Here is a 20,999-nt window from a genome sequence, read left to right on the forward strand (position 1 = left end):
GACACTTGAAAATTTTATGAACAATTTGCCATCTTCTGATGCTTTGAATGCAATAACTCGCAGTGTAGCAAATATTAAGCTGCAACTTGAAACATATGAAGATTTTGGAAAAATTCAAAGTTCCATAACCCATCTTGAAGGTACAATAGCAGCAGTGCAAAGTGATTTGGCAAATGTACTTGAATCCCGATTGCCTGGCATTGTAGATACCCTTGTCAGTGTCCAGCAACAAATCACAAAGCTTGAAAACCTCAACACTGAATCTGAACTATCTCATTTTCATCATTTGATAGATGATATCCAAACAAAACTTGAAATTTTACAACAATCAACACCCTCTCAGGCAGATATAGCCCTGCTCCAAAATGCTATGCAAAATGTGGCTCATGCATCTGAATTAAACACTGTGAAATTGGCACTTGAATCTTTGCAAAATACAGTATCAAATCTTCCTACATCACAGGAACTTAAAAATATTAAGAGAGCAGTGAATAGGATATTGAAATCAGAAGATATCAAGAATATCCAAGCAGAGATCAAACATCTCACACAGACAGTGGCCACTCTTCCAACCAATCAACATATTAATGAACTGCATGCCCTGTTTGAGGATATCAGAAGACAGGTCCATGATCTTACAGCTCAAAATTCAAAATTGGCAGTTGTTGAAAATTTGCAACAAATTGTAGCTAATATCAAGCAACAGCTAGGGACCATGGAATCCAATCAAGCAAATGCTCTGTCTGTTTTTGCCACCCAGCTACAAGATATTGTGCAACAATACAAGAGACTTGCTGTGGACATAAAAATAAAGCCAGGCCATGATGATGTTGTTAGAACTATCAATGAGCACCTTGAATCTGTAACAAGCAGATTGCTCACAGCAGAAAAAGAAATAACAGGCATAATCGAGAATCCAAAACATACAGTAATTCTTGAATTGTACAGCATCCCCAACAAAGAATATGATTCTCCATTTACACCGGGTGGTAAAATATATATGCTGTCCCCTGCACAATTTTATTATCAGTTTTTTGTTGGGGGTACATTGAGACCAATCAAGATCAAATATTGGCTACAGCCACAGGCACACCACTACCCTACATTATCAATAACAAATGCTGATAACAAAGTGAAAATCAGCAGTGTAGAATTAGAGGATTTTACAGATCCCAATACATTAGAAACAGCCTATACTGAAGATGATGGCACTCTGGAATTTAAAATACAGATAGGGGACAAATTATATTTAGAAAATCCTGCAGTCTCAGCTGCTGAACACCCTATAGTTGCAATATTCTTGTTTACATATTATGTCTAGACAAATTATTGTTGATGAATTACACAGACAGGCCAGACATAATTTTAAGAGACTCCCAGTAGTCACAAAGGGCATAGATGATTTATGGCAAAGTGACTTGATTGAAATGGCAAGTGGGGGGTTGAAAAACTTAGACAAAATCAACAAGGGTTACAAGTATCTACTCACTGTAATAGACACATTTTCAAAATTTGCCTGGGCTGTGCCACTCAAATCCAAGACTGGAAAATGTGTTACAGAAGCTTTTAGGACAATCATCAATCAGAGTGGAAGATCCCCGCGCTATTTGCAAACAGATAATGGCAAAGAATTTTATAATTCAGTGTTTCAACAATTTATTAAAAGCCAGTCAATAAAACATTATTCGAGTTACAGTGATCTCAAGGCCTCAATTGTAGAGAGATTCAACAGAACCTTAAAAAATCTTATGTATAAACAATTTACACTGCAGGGTAATTATAAATGGGTTAATATTCTTCCAGAACTTCTACATAAATATAACAACTCGGTCCATTCCACAATCAACATGAAGCCCTCTGAAGTAATAAGCTCATCTGATGAGCAAAAATTGATCAGCACTGTTTATTATCCTAAATATCAGCCAACAACAAGAAAGGCCAAATACAGGGTAGGGGATCAAGTAAGAATCAGTAAATATAAGCACTTATTCAAGAGAGGCTTCACAAGAAACTGGAGCACAGAATTATTTACAGTGGTTCAAGTTAAACCCGGGACCCTTAACACATATATAATAAAGGATCACAGGGGAGAAATTCTCAAAGGCAGGTTCTATGAACAAGAGCTCAGCAAAACTAAACAGCCTGACACATATCTCATAGAAAAAATCATTCGCAGAAAAGGCAACAAGTTATTTGTCAAATGGCTGGGTCATCCGGAAAACAGCTGGATCGATGCAAACAAAATAATAATATGAACACCTGGGATGTTATAAAAAGGCTGCCAGAACCTGAACAACAGAATAAGAGAAATGGCAACTTGCTGCCTGATAATATTAGGTGTCTTATTGTTGGGCCATCTGCTTGTGGTAAAACTACACTAATGGTTGATAATTTTTTATTGGCACCCAACTGGTTAGACTGGAAAAACAGGCACTTGTATATTTTTTCTAAGAGCTTGGAACAATTAAAATATCAGCAGCTGATGAAGCTATATGATGGATTGGATATTGCCACTTTTGAACCAGATGTTAAGCCACTTGATGAATGTCTCGATAATTCTGTTGTTGTGTTTGATGACATTATATTGGATAATCAAAACAAGGTTAGAAACTTTTTTACACAGGGCCGACACAAAAACATTGATTGCTTCTACCTGGCACAGACTTTTTCAAAAATACCCAAGCAACTGATCCGGGACAACAGCAATTTTATATGTGTGTTTCATCAAGACCATACCAACCTCAAACACATACATGATGAATATGTGGGTGGGGACTTGAGCTACAATGATTTTTCCAAGTTTTGCAGCAAGTGCTGGAACCAGGACAGTTATGGGTTTGTCACAATTGATATGACAAGAACACCCAATAGTGGTAAATACAGAAATAAAATCAACAATTTTCTAGACGTTGAAACAATTTTTTAGACGTTGAGACGTATATAAATAACCATGAAAAGGCCAATTATTGATGATCTTAAGTTAAGAGATTATCTTGTAAAAAGATTTAAGGGATGGAAATCAGAGAACCGTGGAATTTATGAAAAACACAAACAAACAGAACAGCCTGTAATTGATGCTATTAATAATTTAGGTAAGAATATCAAAACTGTTACAGAGCAAAATCAAAATTTGCTCACAGAGCTTGTACCTGTAGCTGCAAGGAACATATTAGATTATCCATTCACCCCACTTTCAAGTATTCATACACCTAGTCCTGTTGCTCCTAGAAGAATTGAAGCTAGTCAGGATCCTATTGAATTGGGTCTTCTTGCTCAAAAATATTTAACCACACCTAAAGACAATAAAGATGAGGTTTTTGGCTTATATGCTGACACAGAGCTTGATGGCAGCATTATTCATAGAATTGGCAATTTCAGAGTAACATTTATGGGAGATGATATAATTGTATATTCAGAATCTCGTCTCGGAGAAAAGGGTGCTTTTGTTAAGTACACCGGTACACCTGGATTATGGGAACTCATGACCAGGAAGAGACCTGGCAGCTATACAGATCAAGATTATGAGGATTACAAAGAAATATTAATAAAATCAGATGCTCTATACCAGAACAATGATCCCACACAAAAAAGAGTCAAGTCTAGCAGTGGAGCAAAATACAACAACTTAATCAAGCCCATATGGTCACAGATCAAGACAGGTAGTGGAATCAAACAATACAACACCCTGCCTAAAGAATTTGTGTGGGTTGATGATGTCAGGAAACTTGTAGATAGGTTATTGGTGATAGCTGGGGAGGAAAATGCTGGCAACCACAATTTTTACAATGAAAAGGTTGGAATTATGGACATGATAAGCACCAAATTGTCTAATTTTATAGTGAATGACACTAAGGGGATTGGATATCTCATAAAAATTATTAATACTCTACCACCTAAATTCTGGAATATTTCTGAGGGTCGGGGCTTGGTTAATGACATTATAAACAAGCTGCCATTTGAACTACATATTCCAGGTTATCAGTATTGTGGTCCAGGCACAAAATTGGATCATAGATTAAACAGAGGGGATCCTGGTGTTAATCCTTTAGATGCTGCTTGTAGAGACCATGACATTGCATACAACACACATTCTGATCTTGACAAGAGACATGTTGCAGACAAGAAATTAGAAGAGGCTGCATTTGGTAGATTTGTAAGCAAAGATGCTTCTTTGAGTGAAAAAATAGCAGCATTGGGAACCACCATAGCTATGAGCACCAAACAAAAACTGGGGTGGGGGTTGTGAATATGTATATAATAAACCTACAATGAAGGCCAAGGGTGTTATGTATCAAATACCTTATGCAGGTCTCAAATCTCTTAAAACTATTGACAGTCTCTTAACCAAAAAGCAGCGCAAGAAAAAAAATTCTTGTATTGCCAAGGGCCATGGTATGAAATTGTTGCTTAGTACCCCCCAATTAAAAAAATTACAGCAATCAAGAAAAAAATCACATGTGGGGGGATTTATATTTACCATCCCTGCCATCTTAGCTGCCCTCGGGGCTGTTGGGAGCTTGGCTGGGGGTTCAGCTGCCATAGCAAAAACAGTAATAGATGCCAAGAAAAATAGGGCAGAATTAGATGAGCAGAGGCGCCATAACCTGGCAATGGAGAAAAAAGGCAAAGGTGTTAAGAGAGCCATGAATAAGTTTAAAAAAAACAAGAGCCGCTTACAAACCAAGATATTGAAGCTTTAATCAGGCCCCTGGGCATCAAACATTTTAGAGGTGTGTACATGTCTGATTCTTTACCAGAACAACCACTCAACAAAGAGTGTGGCATTGTTAATTTGGATGAGTTCAAAAATCAGGGCACTCACTGGATCTGCTATCTTAAATATTTAAAAAATGAGGCATTTGTGTTTGATTCATTTGGAGGTGTTCCACCTGAAAATTTAGTAAAATATCTAAAATCAACTAATCTTTATTACAATAATGCCCGTGTTCAAAACTTCAAAGATGTTAATTGTGGACATTTGTGTTTATCAGTTCTTAGATATATGTCACAAATAAATAAACCATCAATTGAAGATTTTCAAAAAGCCTTGTGGTATCTGAAACATCATGGGGGTATTCCATCTCACCAGCCAAAATTCAATATTGAAACTCAAATTGCATGATGACATTGTATATCCCAAAACAATAGCTCTCAGAGCATTTTATGGCATGTACCTAATCCCTAATATTACACACCACAACAACACAATTGCAGTAGGGGATGAAAAAATTGTCATCACTCCAGGGCAGTATAATCTGTCCACTCTAAATGCTCAATTACCCAGAGGTATAGTGTTAAGTCAAAATTCTGTCACTCACAGAGTAGAAATTGTATCTGCCACAGAAACAGTGAATCTGGGTACCATAGGAGAGCTGTTGGGCTTTGAGAACAACACAAAACTTGAACCAGGCATCAAACACACTGCTATGAATATACCTAAATTCTTGGCCATAGAGACTCTGAATATTCACTGTAATGTGGCCGAGGGTATGATCACCAAATCAAATGGCATAGGCACTCACAAACAAACAGGCATCATTGCAACATTCAAACCTAATTCTGAATTCATGGAGCCCATCATCTACAATCCATCACCAACATTATATTTTCCTGTGTGCCATAATAGAATAGATTATATTGAGTTGATGGTCACTAATGAAAAAGAAGAATTAGTTGATTTTGCTGGAGCCACAACAACTGCAATCATAGAGATTAATATTTAAATAAAAATACATACAATGGAAAATATTGAGAGTTATGAGCTACAATCATTCCCTCCAAACAGGAGGACATTTGCAAATTTAAATCAACCCAACACAGAAATTGAGGTTGATCTTGATGTAGGGGATGGATTTATACACCCCCACAGAGCAGATCTATACATCAAATTTGATGTTGTAAAGCTCGATGGAACAGATTATCCGGCAAATTCAAATATAAGATTGGTAGACAATTTTGTGCCACATCTGTTCTCTGAAATTGAGATCAGAAAGCATGGCGTTGTTATAAACAGAGTGGATTATCCCGGCATTACCTCCACAGCTTTGGCCACATTAAAATTATCCAAAACCGAGGCTTCATACTACAAAATAGGAGGATTCGAGGCTGGTGATAAGATATTATCTAAGAACCACACTGTGCTGTTCCCCATGCGCCTGTTGCCAGGATTCTTCTCAGATTACAAAGATATTATGTGGAAGGGTGGGTTAAGAATCACATTTAGAAGAGCTGCAAATGATAACAATGCTTTGATGAGGTACAGTGCAATAAACCCTGCAGGAGAAGCTCTGCCTGATACCTTACCAGATGCAGGCAAATGCATTATTCAGACTATGGAGTTAAGAATCCCTGTTGTTGAATATGAAGCCAGTTATGGTCTTAGATACAAAGCAGATATTCTAAAAAATCCACAGATTCCTTTGCAATTTTATACATATCAATGTGTACAGAAGCCTGCATCTGGTACATATTATGAGTTTGATGCTACAAATTCATTCTCCAGCATTCAATTTGACATGCCTGATTTCGTAGTGGTACTGTTTCAGACTGGAAGACACAATAATCAGGAAAAAAATTCAAGTAAATTTGATAGCTGCAACATCAAGAACATATATCTTAAAAATGGCAGAAATGAGGTCTTTCCTAGAGAAAATTACAATTTAGACATGTCCAAGGATGATTTCCTTAAATTATATGAGGCTTTTACATCCTTCAAAAGAGTCACTACAGGCAATACTGACATGTATTACACACCAGATGAATTCAAGGCACAGAGACCCATGTTTGTAATTAACACTTCAAAAAGAAAACAAGTTGTGGTGAATGACAGGACAAATATTAAAATTATCTGTGAATTTCATGAGGCTTTACCTGATGACACCATATGTAGTGTTATTCTCATAGGAGAAAAATCATATGTTTATGATGTAAGAAATGAGAGAGTTACAGAGCAATTCTAGAAGAATTGCATTGTTTTAATATTAGATTGAAGCTGGTATCCAATTGAACTTAAATTGGAAGTAAATATGTATGTATATGAGTGTGTATGTGTGTGTATGTGTGTGTGTCTTGGCCTAGTTTTAAGTATAGGCAAAAAATATCAATTTTTGACAAGTTTATAGACAACAATCTCACAGAAGTGCCTTTTGTAAGTATGGGTAAACAAATCTGAGGGGCTCTTCCTTTCTCATGGAATCCATGAGGGCTTTTTTACAAAAATCTTGGATTAGAGGGGGTTCCACACTAGAGCAAGAAGCTCATATGGGCATGTTGAGCTAGGTTTAAGTGTAGGTAAATCTGCTTGAGGAGAGCTCTTCCTTTCCTGAGCTCTCCCTACCACCAATCCCACTACTGCGGAAATTAAAAAGGTCTGTAAGTGAGGAAATGATGATCTCTATGTACTACGCTCTTTTCCATTCACACTTACTGTATGGAAATTTACTATGGGGGAACTCTACAGGTGCAAAGGAAGTCTTTAAATGGCAAAAGAAGGCTATACGTTGTATTAAAGGAGTACAGGATATAGAGTCATGTAGGGAATTCTTTAAGGAATACCGTATTATGACAGTACCCTCTATAAATATTTATCATAGTTTAATGTACATAAAGGAAAACCTCCCCAGTTTTAGGTTGCGTTCTAATGTACATGACTATAATACAAGGCACAATCTGAATATAGAAATGCCATACGCTAGACTATGCAAGACTCAACAAAATTTTAAACATAATGGAATGAGATTATTCAATTTGATACCAGCTTCTATACGTAATTTAGAAAACAAGCAGTTTGCTAAACACATTAATAATATATTAGTATGATATTGTATATATAGTGTCACGGAATTTGAAGAACACTTCCGTCAGGGCCTGTAAAATGTAAATGTCTACTCATAATGCATCACAGAGCTGTAAAATGGGTTTTTGTACGTGGTCTGTTAGGAAAGTAATAAGACTGGCAACACTGTGCACGAACCGGCAACGCTGCTGCCCCCACCTTCACACGGCAGGTAGGTGAACGCTTGCCGTTGACTCAGTACAAGTTTCAACTTGCTACAGTTGCTACACGATTGTTGAGAGCGTCTGACGTGAAGTTGTGTTTGTGAGGTGCGTTACGAAAATGGACTGGCAAAAGTTTGATCAACGTTGTGCCATCAAATTTTGTGTTAAGCTTGGCGAATCCGCTACTGTGACTTATGAAAAGTTACAAAGGGCTTATGGAGAACATACACTATCTAGGGCACAAGTCCTTTTTAGAAGGCCGAGAACAAGTGGAAGGCGAACCTCGTGCGGGAAGACCTTCAACCTCAAAAACGGATGACAATGTGGAAAGAGTGAGGTCAGATCGTCGATTAACGGTGAGAATGGTCAGAAGTGATTTAAATTTGAACGTGGAATTTTAACACAAGATTTGGACATGAGAAAAGTGTGCCCCAAGATTGTTCCAAAGAACCTCACGTGTGAGCAGAAAACCCATCGGAGGGATGTGTGTCTTATCTTCTGGACCGCCTTGACAGGGAGCCAGAATTCTTCAGTTGCGTGATCACAGGTAATGGATCATAAATCATCTCAGTCCCTGTGACTTTCTTTTTTATTCCCCTTGCTGAAAAACCACTTGAAAGGACGCCATTTTGATACTTTGGATAATATCCAGAAGAGCGTAACCGACGAGCTAAAAGGTATTCCAGCAGAAGCCTTCCAGCACTGCTACGAACAATGGAAACAACGCCTCCATCGCTGTGTAGCTGCCCAAGGGAACTATTTGGAAGGGGATAACCTTGATTTTTTAAAATAATAAAATTCATCGTTTACAGAAAATCAGTCTCATTACTTTCCTAACAGACCACGTACATGACTTGTATTGTAATCAAAATAGAGTACTATTTTCCAATTGCTTTCGCTATAATAAAACATGTAGTTTAATTTGCAAACTGTATTGTTGAATGTGTAATATTTTAATATGTATTTTTAATTTTCTTTTCTTTTGTAATTTTTTATATTAGTATTTATATACTTATTATGACGAAGTCTATTGCAATCATGTTGTCTAATGACTAATAAAGTATTCTATTCTGTAGGATATTCACTCATACGGTGGATCGAGTAGCAAAATCTCTCCATTTATATAATAATAATAATAACAATAAATTTGGATTAAAATTGGTTTATTTTTAATAATTTATAATAGTTATTGTTGTAAATTAACAATTATAACCGTGGTAATAATTATTATTATCATTATTATTTCTGCTAATCAAGTTTTATCAGTGGTTCGCCTCCCTCTACAAATATTTCTGGCGACGCCTGTGCTGATAAGGGATGAGCCCCGCGAAATAAAATCCTAGCTACGGGCCTGCATAGAAATACATTTTTTTGAATTTGGAAGCTTTGAAACCATTTATTCTTCGGATAAAATGCTAGAATTGAAAGGATAAAACAACCTGGTTCCTGCATTTTACACTTTCGTTACTATACCCTATGTACATACGTTACTGCTCGAATACTATACCTTAAAATAACAATGCTCTCTACTTTTCTGTAACTTGAAACGCCCGATGCCAATTTCCAGGGGATGTGGGTGGTTGACTGACCGGTTTGACCTGGATCAAAATTTACCTTTGTTGAGGGAGGTGTGTGGAGGGGTCTCGACATCTCTCCCCTCCCCATTATTTCGTTCTGTGGAGAGCAGTACGTAATAAGTGGTTTCTGATTGCATAACATCTGAAAAGGTGTGTTGCCTGATTCTTATTCCACTCACAGAGAGATTTCGATTTGAAGTAGGAAGTGAAAAAACCTTGAAGCTAAGCCAAAGTTCTCCAACAGCGCAGTAAAGACAGCCATTCCAACCGATAGCTTATCTCTCCTTATCTTACGATGTTGCATTTTCTTCTCAAGCTTTCGAAATCCTCTGTAAATTGCTTCAGAATGTTTTAAGTTTGGTAAGTACAAATGTTAGATGTATTATCTTATGACTTTTTTTTTTTTTTTTGCCCTCTTGGCGTATGATATCACGTGCCAATTTTGGCTATAGTTTGTGCATGTTGGGAAGTTTGTTACACTGTACTGGCATAGAATATTAAGATCGTTATTTCTTGGAATAATAAAAACAGAACAAAATTAAATTATACCGTTTCGTTTGAGTTGAATCAAGGGCTAAATGCATCACTTTCACGTTCTGGGATTGGTTGATTTAATTTATTTTACTTAGCTTTTCTGCACTTTTGGTTAAACATGAAGATGAGGATGAATTGTGATAAGATGAAATTGTTGTCACAAACACAAATAGACAACACACAACACAGACCCCACAGAGGATTATATTGGTCGTGAGTAAAGTCGCCAGAATCTCGTTAGTCTGCAACAATGCAGTCCAGGATGTACTATGTGGAAGTGAGATTGGCATTTGGGTATACTACGTGGAAGGGTCACCCCTTGAACACGTTCTGAGATTAGAATTACGTCATAACAGAACACCACATCAAAATCATTTCAGGAAATTCAGTGGAAATTTACTTAGTAAATACTAAAGATAACAGATATTAGTCGATTACAGCGTTTACATAGTACTATCTGTACATAAATATATTCAATCAGACATTTTTGTATTTGAATAATATTTATTATCTTTTTTATGACTGTCAATAAACTCACCAACCGATATGCATTCCTTAGTAAATATTTGATCTTAATGAAGCGATAAAATTCCCAGTTTATTCACATTGTAGTTATAGTTAGTGAGAGAGAGAGAAAGATAGCTTATGTTTCCCAAGCTTCAATGATTGGAAGCTAAAGGGTAAGAATTTATTTTCTTTCACTTCGTTGTACTTGTTTTTACAAGTTTCAATAAGGTAATTACGATTGGCATAGTAAAAAGGAAGTTAGTTTCTCTACACCTTAGATGTTGCTATATTCTTCAACTATGTGGAGTGGATCAAACCTATATGCTACACACATATTTCGATTTGATTTCACAAGTGAGGTTAAGGTCTTTTGTTTGTTTCACAAGTTGTTAAGCCCGTTTTAGACGAAAGCATTTTCCTTAGCATGTATGCCATGACCAAAAAGCTACCGTGTAAAGTGAGAAATGTTATGGCATTTCAGATGCCATGGCATATTTCATGGCATTTCTCAAGGATAATCTCGGTATGAAGCATTTTTCGTAGCGTAACCAATCAGAAGCGACCTCTAGGTCACGAGTGTAATGGCGGCCGTGTGAGATGTAAACAACGTATCACTTCACACTTTGAAACGACGATAACTATTCAACCGAGAGGAATATCGCTTCGTATTAAATGGTTTTAGGTAGAGAAGAATGGTGCTGATTAAATACATACCTTACAACGCTTACTGTACACGTATGGAGGAATATTTTAGCTTTTTCAATTCTAAACACTATGCACTGAGCATTGACGGTGTAACTCGCCGTGTCTTTCGTGCTGTATGTATTGTATTGTACATTGTAATTAAAACAGCTAACCGAAATATTCCATAAAATGCTTTCGTGTAAAGTACTATGTTATAAGGTTTTTGGAAGCATTTACGTAGCATTTATGCTAGCAAAAATGTTAAAATAATTGCTTTCGTCTAAAGCCGGCTTTAAAGTTCCTATGCAGAACAGGTGGCAGAACAGCCTCAGGCTGAACCTCGCCCACGCAAATAAAGAATTTGATTTGAATTTGAATGCATCTACAATGTCAGATCCAGAAGTTACAGTTGTGAGTGGCGAATTTCAGCCTGGTACTTCACCTCACCGAGAATCAGTTCTAAGCTATTCCTGATCGGTTTTTGTTATTATTATTATTATTATTAACAAATCCTGTAAATAGGAACCAAGCTAGTCAAGCCATGTTTTAGATTGGAGTATTGATTTGCAAAAATAGAGGTCCAGGGCTGGAATAGATTGTTATAGTTCTACGTCGTTATCATAATTTCTCCCATTGTCACGGTAAACTGAACGATTAGATATGAGGAATATGAATATGAATAAACAAAGAAAACAAAAACCTATTTTCGGTGTCTCGGATTCGATCTCTTTGTTAGGCATATTGCACATGTGCAGTAGGACTGATCCAACTAACTGTATTCCGGTTCCGATTAGCCTATCATGAGCATAAAGTGGGCTTAAATCAAACTTGAAAAAATATTCTCGAGAATGTTAAAGTTGGTGATACAGAACAGAATATTTGAGTCTTAAAAATATAATAGGCAAAATTATACAATACATGCCAGTTGGTAGGGGCTATTGAATCCAGAATTGGATATCTCTAGCTGGATATCTAATGAATGTCCGATGGATATCCATGGATCTGATCTTGACATTGTGAATATCCAATGGATATCCCTTGGAGATTTGTGCTGTATGGGACAAGGCTCTCCTTGTGTCCAACATTTTCTTTTCTACAGGCTCTAACTTAACATGTACAATAACCTAGCTCCAAATGTTGATCTTTCTTGCCGGAACCTCGTTTCCGACAGCCAACCTCCGACAGCATGCTACGACGCCAAGTGTCCGGGATTCGAATCCCGGCTTGGACATTTGTTCTTTGTGATTGCTCCTCCATTAATTTCATCATATCATCACTCATCCTCATTACGCGATTAGCCAAAAGTGGAAGATAAGCGAAGAAGAATAGTTAATGAAATAAATCAAGAGTTTCTGACAATATTTAACAAAACCGTCGTTTATGTCGTTTTTTTGTTGTTGTTCTTCTTGTTTCTGATACTGTTACAGTTTCAGTATAAAATGGTCGTTCAATATTGTATCTGCAACTTTAAATAAATAATTAAATAAAATATACAAAAAAGAGACCAAGAAGAATATTAGGATGATATTAGACCAGGGAGGCAACAAAAGTAATACAGTACACTCGCGATTAACCGAGTCCCGATTAACCGTGGCTCCGGGTTAACCGAGGGAGTGGTTGGAAAACATGGCGCTTCATAACGCACCCGCCCCCTGTTTATTTATGGAGTCAAGTCACCGTCCGCGCTGCACGTGTTCGTTATATTGTCGGTATCCGATCTAAGCGGAAAAAGTAATCTTCTCATTTATGTTGTACTAGTAATAAATAATTACTATACAGTTTTAAGTGTTGTTTCGTCATTTACAACCTATTAGCACATTATCTCCGTATTATCCTAGTTTATCCGTATCCGAGGTAATCTCGGTCCCAATTAGCACGGATAATCGCGAGTCTACTGTTCTAAGTGAGCATGCACCGATAGAAGGAAATTCAACTTGACGTCATTACGCAACTTTGGGAAGTAACAGTCTGTGTAACAGCATGAAGTCGGGCAAACAGATTTGCAGGTGATAAGGAAAGCCTTTGAGAAGCCTTCCTACAGCGGTAAATTTGCGATATTTTGTGCGTTTGAACCAAGACCACACGCACGATGCTTACCGGGCATGTTGTCAGCGCAGGATCTGGTCAGTTTGCCCGAAATATGGCGGCGGAGCGTGATTTTGCGCATTGAATTGTGGGGGAAGTTGTTCCCTGAATATCATCCATTAAAAGCATAAAGGTTTTTAAAATTGAAAGGGAAAATTGTTCAACCCCTATTTATTGTTATTTATCTCGAACTGTTGACAAACATAAATGCAGGGTGTGAAATCACTGCAGATTGGTGGGGGAAGAAGCAGACACAAAGACACACACACACACACACACACACACACACACACACACACACACACACACACACACACACACGCGCGCACACATGCACATATACATACACAATTATTAAATAATCAAATTATATTGTAGTAAATACAATATATTATATCAATTGTCCTTCATTTAAAATTCGATTGCATATTGAAGATTTTAATATACTATAGGACTGCTAATGCTATGAAGATGAACAATGATTTGCGTGACCAAGGGGGAAGCGGCAAAAATTAAGAGACATTAAGAAATGCTATTACTTGTTTTATTAATATATTTGTATACTTTGCGGTAGCTAACGAAAGGCGACGAGATATGGAGAAGAAATAACAAGTTGGAATAATTTGTGTCTTCTGGGGATTGCTGGGTTCAGTGTCCTTAGAGATGAGGGAGGCTCTTTGCTCTCCGTTCTTGTGTATGTTTTGAATATTATTTCAGTAACGTATAGTGTTGCCCACGAGACGAGACTTTGGCCTGTCTCGTCTCTTGGAAATGCTGTGAAATGCTGTCTCGTCTCGAAAATATTCGTTTGTCAAAGGGACACATGATCAATCTCGTCTCGTCTCGAATTTTTAAAAGCCTGTCCCGTCTCGTCCCGTGGGCAACACTAGTAAAGTATATATTTGACTCCAAAAATAATTGTTTATGTTTGCTGTTACTTATCACTTTACCTTTTTTTTTTTGCTGTTACAACAAAAACTCACCCCCGGAAAGATTTGGGGGAGGGGGAATTTTAGGACAAGATTGTTGGTGGGGGGAATTCCCCCTGTCTCTCCCGGGATTTCGCACCCTGCATAAATGGAAGCTCGAGTCCAATGAAATAGAACATAGAATATAAAAATATAAAATAGATTAAACTATGCATTCGCTTGTGGTGAAGTTTAGTGCCACCTTTTTCTTAACAGAAAAGTGGATATGAAGCACTGTACACTTTCGTCACCTTGGCAACGAGATTAAGTGTAATATAAAAATGTATGTGTCGTTCTTTTTGCAAGTCACAAGGTTATCATTAACATTTTTGTAAGTAGTAGGTATTACATAATTATTTCTACTTATATCTCCATATTTTCTTGTAACTAGTACGTTCCACTTCTTCTCTACCAAACAGAAAGGTTAATGTGTACTAAGATGATCACGTGCTGTGAGTTGTTAATGATCGACTTGGACTCAGGAATAATTTTATCATTATACTTCTGTAGCTGGGAGCCGCGGTAGTCTAGTTTGTAGAGCGCCTGACTGCCACACGTTGCCAACGTTGTTCCTGCATAAAGCGGCTCTGGGGTTCACCCAGCCTCAAATAAATAGGTTTTCTGCCACTTTTGGCTAATCGTAAAGATGAGAATGAGCAGTGGCGGCCGGCTGCAAGTATGATGGGTAGTGCCAACGTGATCAAGAAATCGAAAAAAAAAACAAAAAAAACTCCGCAATGCCCCCGCTCCCTCCTTGAGGTTGCCCCCACTGGCCAAGATGTTTATCCTCGTTTGGTAACGTGGAAAACAGTGTGGGTTTAAGTAATAACACACTAATACGACTCATCTTCATTCACTAACCTATCTTTATACACTACAGGACACTTCACCAAAAACACAATTACAAGAGGAAGGGAAAATAAATCTTCCCACCTTCTCCTCCCCCATGCACACGTATTCTAACTGGATGTTGAAAATATTCTAGACATTTGATGTAAAGAGAAATTGTCGAAATGCCAAAGAAAACTCGCATCATCATAGGATTTTTTACTTTTATATTTTTTAAAAGTCTGGATGGCCCTCTAGGCGCATCTATCTATTATCAAAATGTTCATTTAACTTTGGAAAAATACTAGGTTCGTTTCTCCAAAAGTTGGCAGAAAAGTAGATAGTACCTTTTCCAATAATTACTTCCCCAACGGGTCTTACAAATCCGTCGTATTTAGCGATTTATCTCTGAAGATGGCAACTGTGTCAACACTGCGAAAGTTCCCTTTCTGTGCCAAAGCGAAAACGGGCACGGGAGGTGTCTTATGGGCTAACCCCATTGGCTAACACCACCCCCTGCCACCTTCTTCCCGGCTCATGGTGAAAATATTACTCGCTGAGACTTCTCACGTGTTTCAACTTGGTTAGGCCAGCTCTTGAGTGGCGCGGACCGCTGGCTCGCCGAGGGTACGAAACAGTTGGCGATGCAGTGAGGAGGTTGGGGCTGACCGATTGCAAGATTCGAATCTCCTTGTCTGTAAACTATCAATGTATTGATTTAACAATACTTGGGCTATGTATGCATTTCTTCTGAGGGTAGTGCCATGGCACGGCGGTTCTCCCCCTTGAGCCCCCGCTGAGGATGAGTGATGATATGATAAAATTAATGAAGGGACAATCACAAAGAACACCCGTATGCCCAGGCCGGGATTCGAAGCCGAGGCGCCTGGCGTCGTAGCGCGCTGCGCTAGCCACTCAGCTAAAATAAATATGTACTTGGGGACAACTCGGCGGGCAGGAGGGAGGTAAAGACAGTCGGAGCGTGATGCTGTCACCACCTCCAAAAATGGCCGAGATAGAGAATGCGTGGAGCCCTTCTTTCACATCCACCTATATGCGCCTTCATGGTACGGTGCAATGTGCACCAAATATGGGTATCCATTATTGCACAACACTTGAGCAACCTTTCACTCTGTCGTCAAACTAGGAATGCTTGCGAGGTTAGGTTAGGTTTCATTAGCATAAATACAATGAAAAATGATTATTTAGGCTAAGAGAACTAAACAGAGCTAACCTAACCTGACAACGTAGGCATCTAGCCTAAAATTAAAAAGCTTTCTCCCGAGACGTCCGAACACAAAGTTGCTCAAGTGCTGTGCAATAAGTGAGACCCACCAAATATCAGTGTCTGCCAGAAGGGGCAGCTGGTGAGGTCTCGACCCCCCCGTAAGTAAGCAAAGCGCGATAAATAAATGCTGTTTTAGACAAAATATGAATATTTGTTTGGTTTTGATTTGATTTGATTTAGTTTATTTTACTTCGCGTTTTGTGCCTCTTGGCTAATTTGCGAAGATGGGGATGAGTGATGAAATGATGAAATTGATGAATGGACATTCACAAACAACCAAGCCCGACCGGGATTCGAACCCGGGACCCTTGGCGTCGCAGCGCGATGTGCTAACCACTCGGCCACAGGGTCGGGCTATTTGTTTGGTATTTAACAGTACACAGTGCTCGAAGTATTAGGGTGGTTGGTATTTCCCATATAGCAAACTTTTCGCAGAGCATTCCTCCACCTAGACACAAGGTTGCCCCCCTCCCCTCCAGCTAGCAATTTCCACCTCAAGCACATGTTAAAATGTCCTCCCAAAATATCCGCCTTCCTTCTGCTTCCCCATTCTTTCTGGCTCCATTAGTACTACCAGTGGCTTACCCAGGATTTCGAAAGAGGGATTATGTATATGATATTTAATAGTCAGTCTTCATTTTATCATCTTTTCCTGTTTTTGATGTTAATTTTAGAAATACTGGGCCAAATGAGGAACCCCCCCCCATAAGCGTGCGCAAACCCTTTGATTAGAGGGGGCAAAGCCTTGATCAAAGTTCAATCTGAGAAAGCAAAATCTCATTTCATCTCAGTTTTATAGTATTGATGGGCACGAAACAGGACCCACCGAAAATCGCTGTATTAGAAGAATTCAAACTTCCTTGGCACCAATGTTCTTTGCCACCTCCTTTATTTCCCCTCTCTGTGGGTCAGAGACTATTTTACATGTATACATGGTTTAGTATGGCAGATTCGAAACAACTAGGTACACATAATTTATTCATTTCCAACAGTGAGGGTGATAAGGGGGCGTAGGGGACAGTTGCTCCCGCACTATGGCTTCTTAATGATAAGCCTTCCCCCCTTTTGTTTTGGCACCCAATCGCAGCTACTGATTTCCAGTAGTATGGGCAATTTATTATTTTCTTTCCCATGGTGTTAAGGTTTAGCATAGTGCAGGGGCAAAAGTGCGCACGCCACTGGTTATGAGCCATCACCTCTCCTTGATCCACATTGTGATACTCCAGTCGAGGGAGTGGGCGTAATAAGTAAGTTAGTGAGTATACATTAGGCATTAGTACACAAATTTAGGGGATGTATTGTTCACGAAGAAATTACTTATCTAATGAATTTCAAGCAAAGTGTCGTTAGCTTTAAACATAGATAGGGCCTGTGCATTAAATTATTAGGGAGGACATACGATTTAATACACATTATTTTTTACATTTGATTATGAACATTTAATACACCAACATCTCACATGTACAAAATGTTTTTTTACGGATCATTGAAAGGGACGCATCCCCCTGCCTCCACGCTAACGACGTTCGTAGTTTCAATTGATACCTTTTACAACAAAATCTATGTGTAAAGCGAGACTAATAATTAACTGTAGCAGATAAAATATAGATATATGTATTTGTTGTTTCATTCTCGAACAAAATACCTAAAAATTAGTACGTTGTCGTGAATTGGTTCACACTATGACGTCAGACAAGCGCCACATTGCTGTGAAGAATGAATAGTTGGTGTTGCACCTAATCCCTGTGCGCACACCGGTATTATTCGCACATTCGTCTGGTCCGGTATCGTCTGACTCTGATCCTGTTTCTTCAGGGTCGTTTGAAGGTTGTATACGGTTCAAAGGGGATTTAGCTTATCTACATTCCAGACTTCTCAGCTTGGACTTTGCTACTGACCCAGAAGTTAATAAAAGACAAGGTATTGTATAAATTGGGTTAATGCTCTGAATGTTATGATGACAGCGTTTGTCTGAAAAACGAGCAGCTTGTGCATTTTGATTTTGTTTCACATCATTAATACATAAAAAAAGATTGAGACAAAATAGCTTTGAAGAGAAATCTGTAATTTTAAAATACATTTTAAATATATGTATAAAATAACAGGCAAATAGAGTCCGCAATGTTGGGAATCGGTAAATAGGTTTCTAAAGTATTGATTATTGCATTTATTTGCACGGTTTTGCACATATTTCTGCTAAAATTGCAGGAACTAAGAACGGATTAATTTTAGTACGTGCAAGTTGTGTGCAATGCATCTGCTTTAGCACTGTCATATATTTACTTTCACTAGTAGTCCCTCTGTTCCATAATTATTGTCCGATACACCTTTGTTTGTTGTCCCATAATAATTGGTAATCGGCTGGTCGGTATTTGTTGCTCCTTGCGGTAAGGTCACGTTGTTCCTCTTCACAATCTTGAAGACTGATGTACTGTGCCTCTCCTCATGCGTGTGCTTTCCATCTGCCTCTTCGTCTGTAATTCCTGTACTACCATTTTGGCACACCGGACTATAATTATGGGACAGAGGGAGTATTTCATAAAATACTCAAAATACTGACCAAGGCAGAATTTATTGTAAAGTAACACACTATAAACGTAACGTTTCCACCCCCTAATAGGGTATTCTTCACACATTACACTAATTGTCTGAAGAAAACCCTGTTAGAGGGTGGAAACATTATATTTATAGTGTGTTATTTTACATAAATCCTGCCTTAGTCAGCATTTTGATTGTTTTATTAAACATGAAAACAAGGCAATTAGTATTTCATTAATTGGATGCATTCCAGTACAGACCATGGTGGCAACATTAGTCGTGCTGAATGTGAAACACAATGTGAATTGTCAAACGTGGGCTTTCTTTGCACACACAACAAGCATTCATACATCATCTATTTAAGAAAGGAACCAAGAACCAGTGACAAATTTTACACCCTTAAAAAGTTTTTTTTTTTTTTAATCTACAGATTCCAATATTTTACATTATAAAATATTATTAAAGATGTCAAAGCCATAAACAACTGATATTTGAATCCTGAAATGTGACCTGCATATGTGGAATTCTTATTATACTTATCAGTATTTTGCAGGCTGTCATTTCTTTTGAATCCCTGTTCATAATGTTTTGTAACTGCAGTTACGATGCAAAAATGTCCCAGTTTTATTATTAGCACACATTCATTCAAACATGTTGATTAAGAATCACTACTGGCATCTATCATTTAATTAATTCTAATTGGGGAGGTCCTTGAAAAATTTAGATTTTTTAGAATTTAATCTACAAATTTGGAAGTTTTACAAAGGGTGAAATTTATTTCAAGATTTGGAAACCACAAATAAGTTAGATTTTTAGTCACGTGCATCCAATTTCTCATGTCGCCGACCACTTTATCACTTTTTAAAATTCAAATTTCGGTACTACTTCAGTTTAGTCAAAACACCTATAACTCAATAATTTTGTCCTTTTTAAGATTGCTACTTACTTATTCTCCATTGTGGAACATTTTGTAAGGTGTAATTAAGAATTTCTCACGAAAATAATTTCAGTTTTTGATATTATGAGTAATTATTGTTGTTCGTTTTCTTCACTGGTGCGAGACACAGTATGGCGCGAGCGTTCTGGATCATTGCACGTCGTGTTTGTGTTTTGTCGAGTAATGCAGTGTTTCCAACATTCTAAACCAAAAATGCCTACTTCACTGTTATTAATTTTCTAGTTTTTCCCGGGTAGCCCCACAAACCATTCTCGGGAAGGTTAGGTTTGGTTAGGTTAGGCAAGCATAGCTAAAATTTTGGTTCACATCATCATCTTGAAAAAACACTGGGTGGTTGGAAACAGTGACAGGGGGTTACGTCATCAAGCACACGGAACATCTGGTTCGTACATGGAAGCAACGGCAATTGCGATATTTTTATACATAAAAACATGAATTTTCACTAAAAAAGATGAAACTATGACAGAAAATACATTCGGGAACTTCAACAATCCTACAGAAAGTTATTTGCGTAAGTAGTTTCTTATGTAAAAATGAAGAAATCCGTTTTTACTAAACGGAAGTGTTACCCAAATTTCATCCTTGAACATCTAACCTAACAAAAACGTCAGATAACTATTAACATTAAACCCAACATTCCTAACCTAACAATATAAAACTACAATTTCCTTTACATACTACCACATTTCTTGTCAAATAAATCTAGTAAAAAACTACTTAATTCCGAAAAAGAAGTTGAAGAATTCATAATGACATCTAAATTAATACAATTTTGAAAGAAGTTGATATAATATTAATAAAGTTGAGAAATAAATTAAAATAGTAAAAATTAATGAAAAAATTAGGTATAATTTCAGAATGCCGGAAGTATCTCGGATTGCTTTCAAATTTGGTATACTCGCTAATTTTGAACTCAAAATCACGAATCTGCAGTTGCAAATTGGCGGTCACGTCTAGAAAATGCGAAATACCGTGCATACATTACCACTATGATTGTCGATACACTAATGGTCGCCATGTTTGATGTGAACAAG

The 20,999-nt window shown here is 37.7% G+C and overlaps 1 protein-coding gene across 5 annotated transcripts in view; it reads left to right on the plus strand.

Annotated features, from left to right (window-relative positions):
• Positions 1 to 20,999, plus strand: part of LOC145999707 (pyruvate kinase-like) — a 97,047-nt gene that overhangs the window by 16,416 nt on the left and 59,632 nt on the right. For 3 of the 5 annotated variants that reach the window (XM_083136973.1, XM_083136974.1, XM_083136977.1), the window contains exon 1: positions 18,226 to 18,389. The exons of the other annotated variants lie outside the window; for them this stretch is intronic. The gene's annotated coding sequence lies outside the window, so the exon portion shown is untranslated. Of the gene's footprint in view, positions 1 to 18,225; positions 18,390 to 20,999 lie in introns of those variants that run through there. 5 annotated transcript variants of the gene reach the window in all.

This window comes from Lepisma saccharinum, chromosome 15, assembly GCF_977018435.1.
Source record: "Lepisma saccharinum chromosome 15, izLepSacc3.1, whole genome shotgun sequence".
NCBI lineage: Eukaryota > Metazoa > Arthropoda > Insecta > Zygentoma > Lepismatidae > Lepisma > Lepisma saccharinum.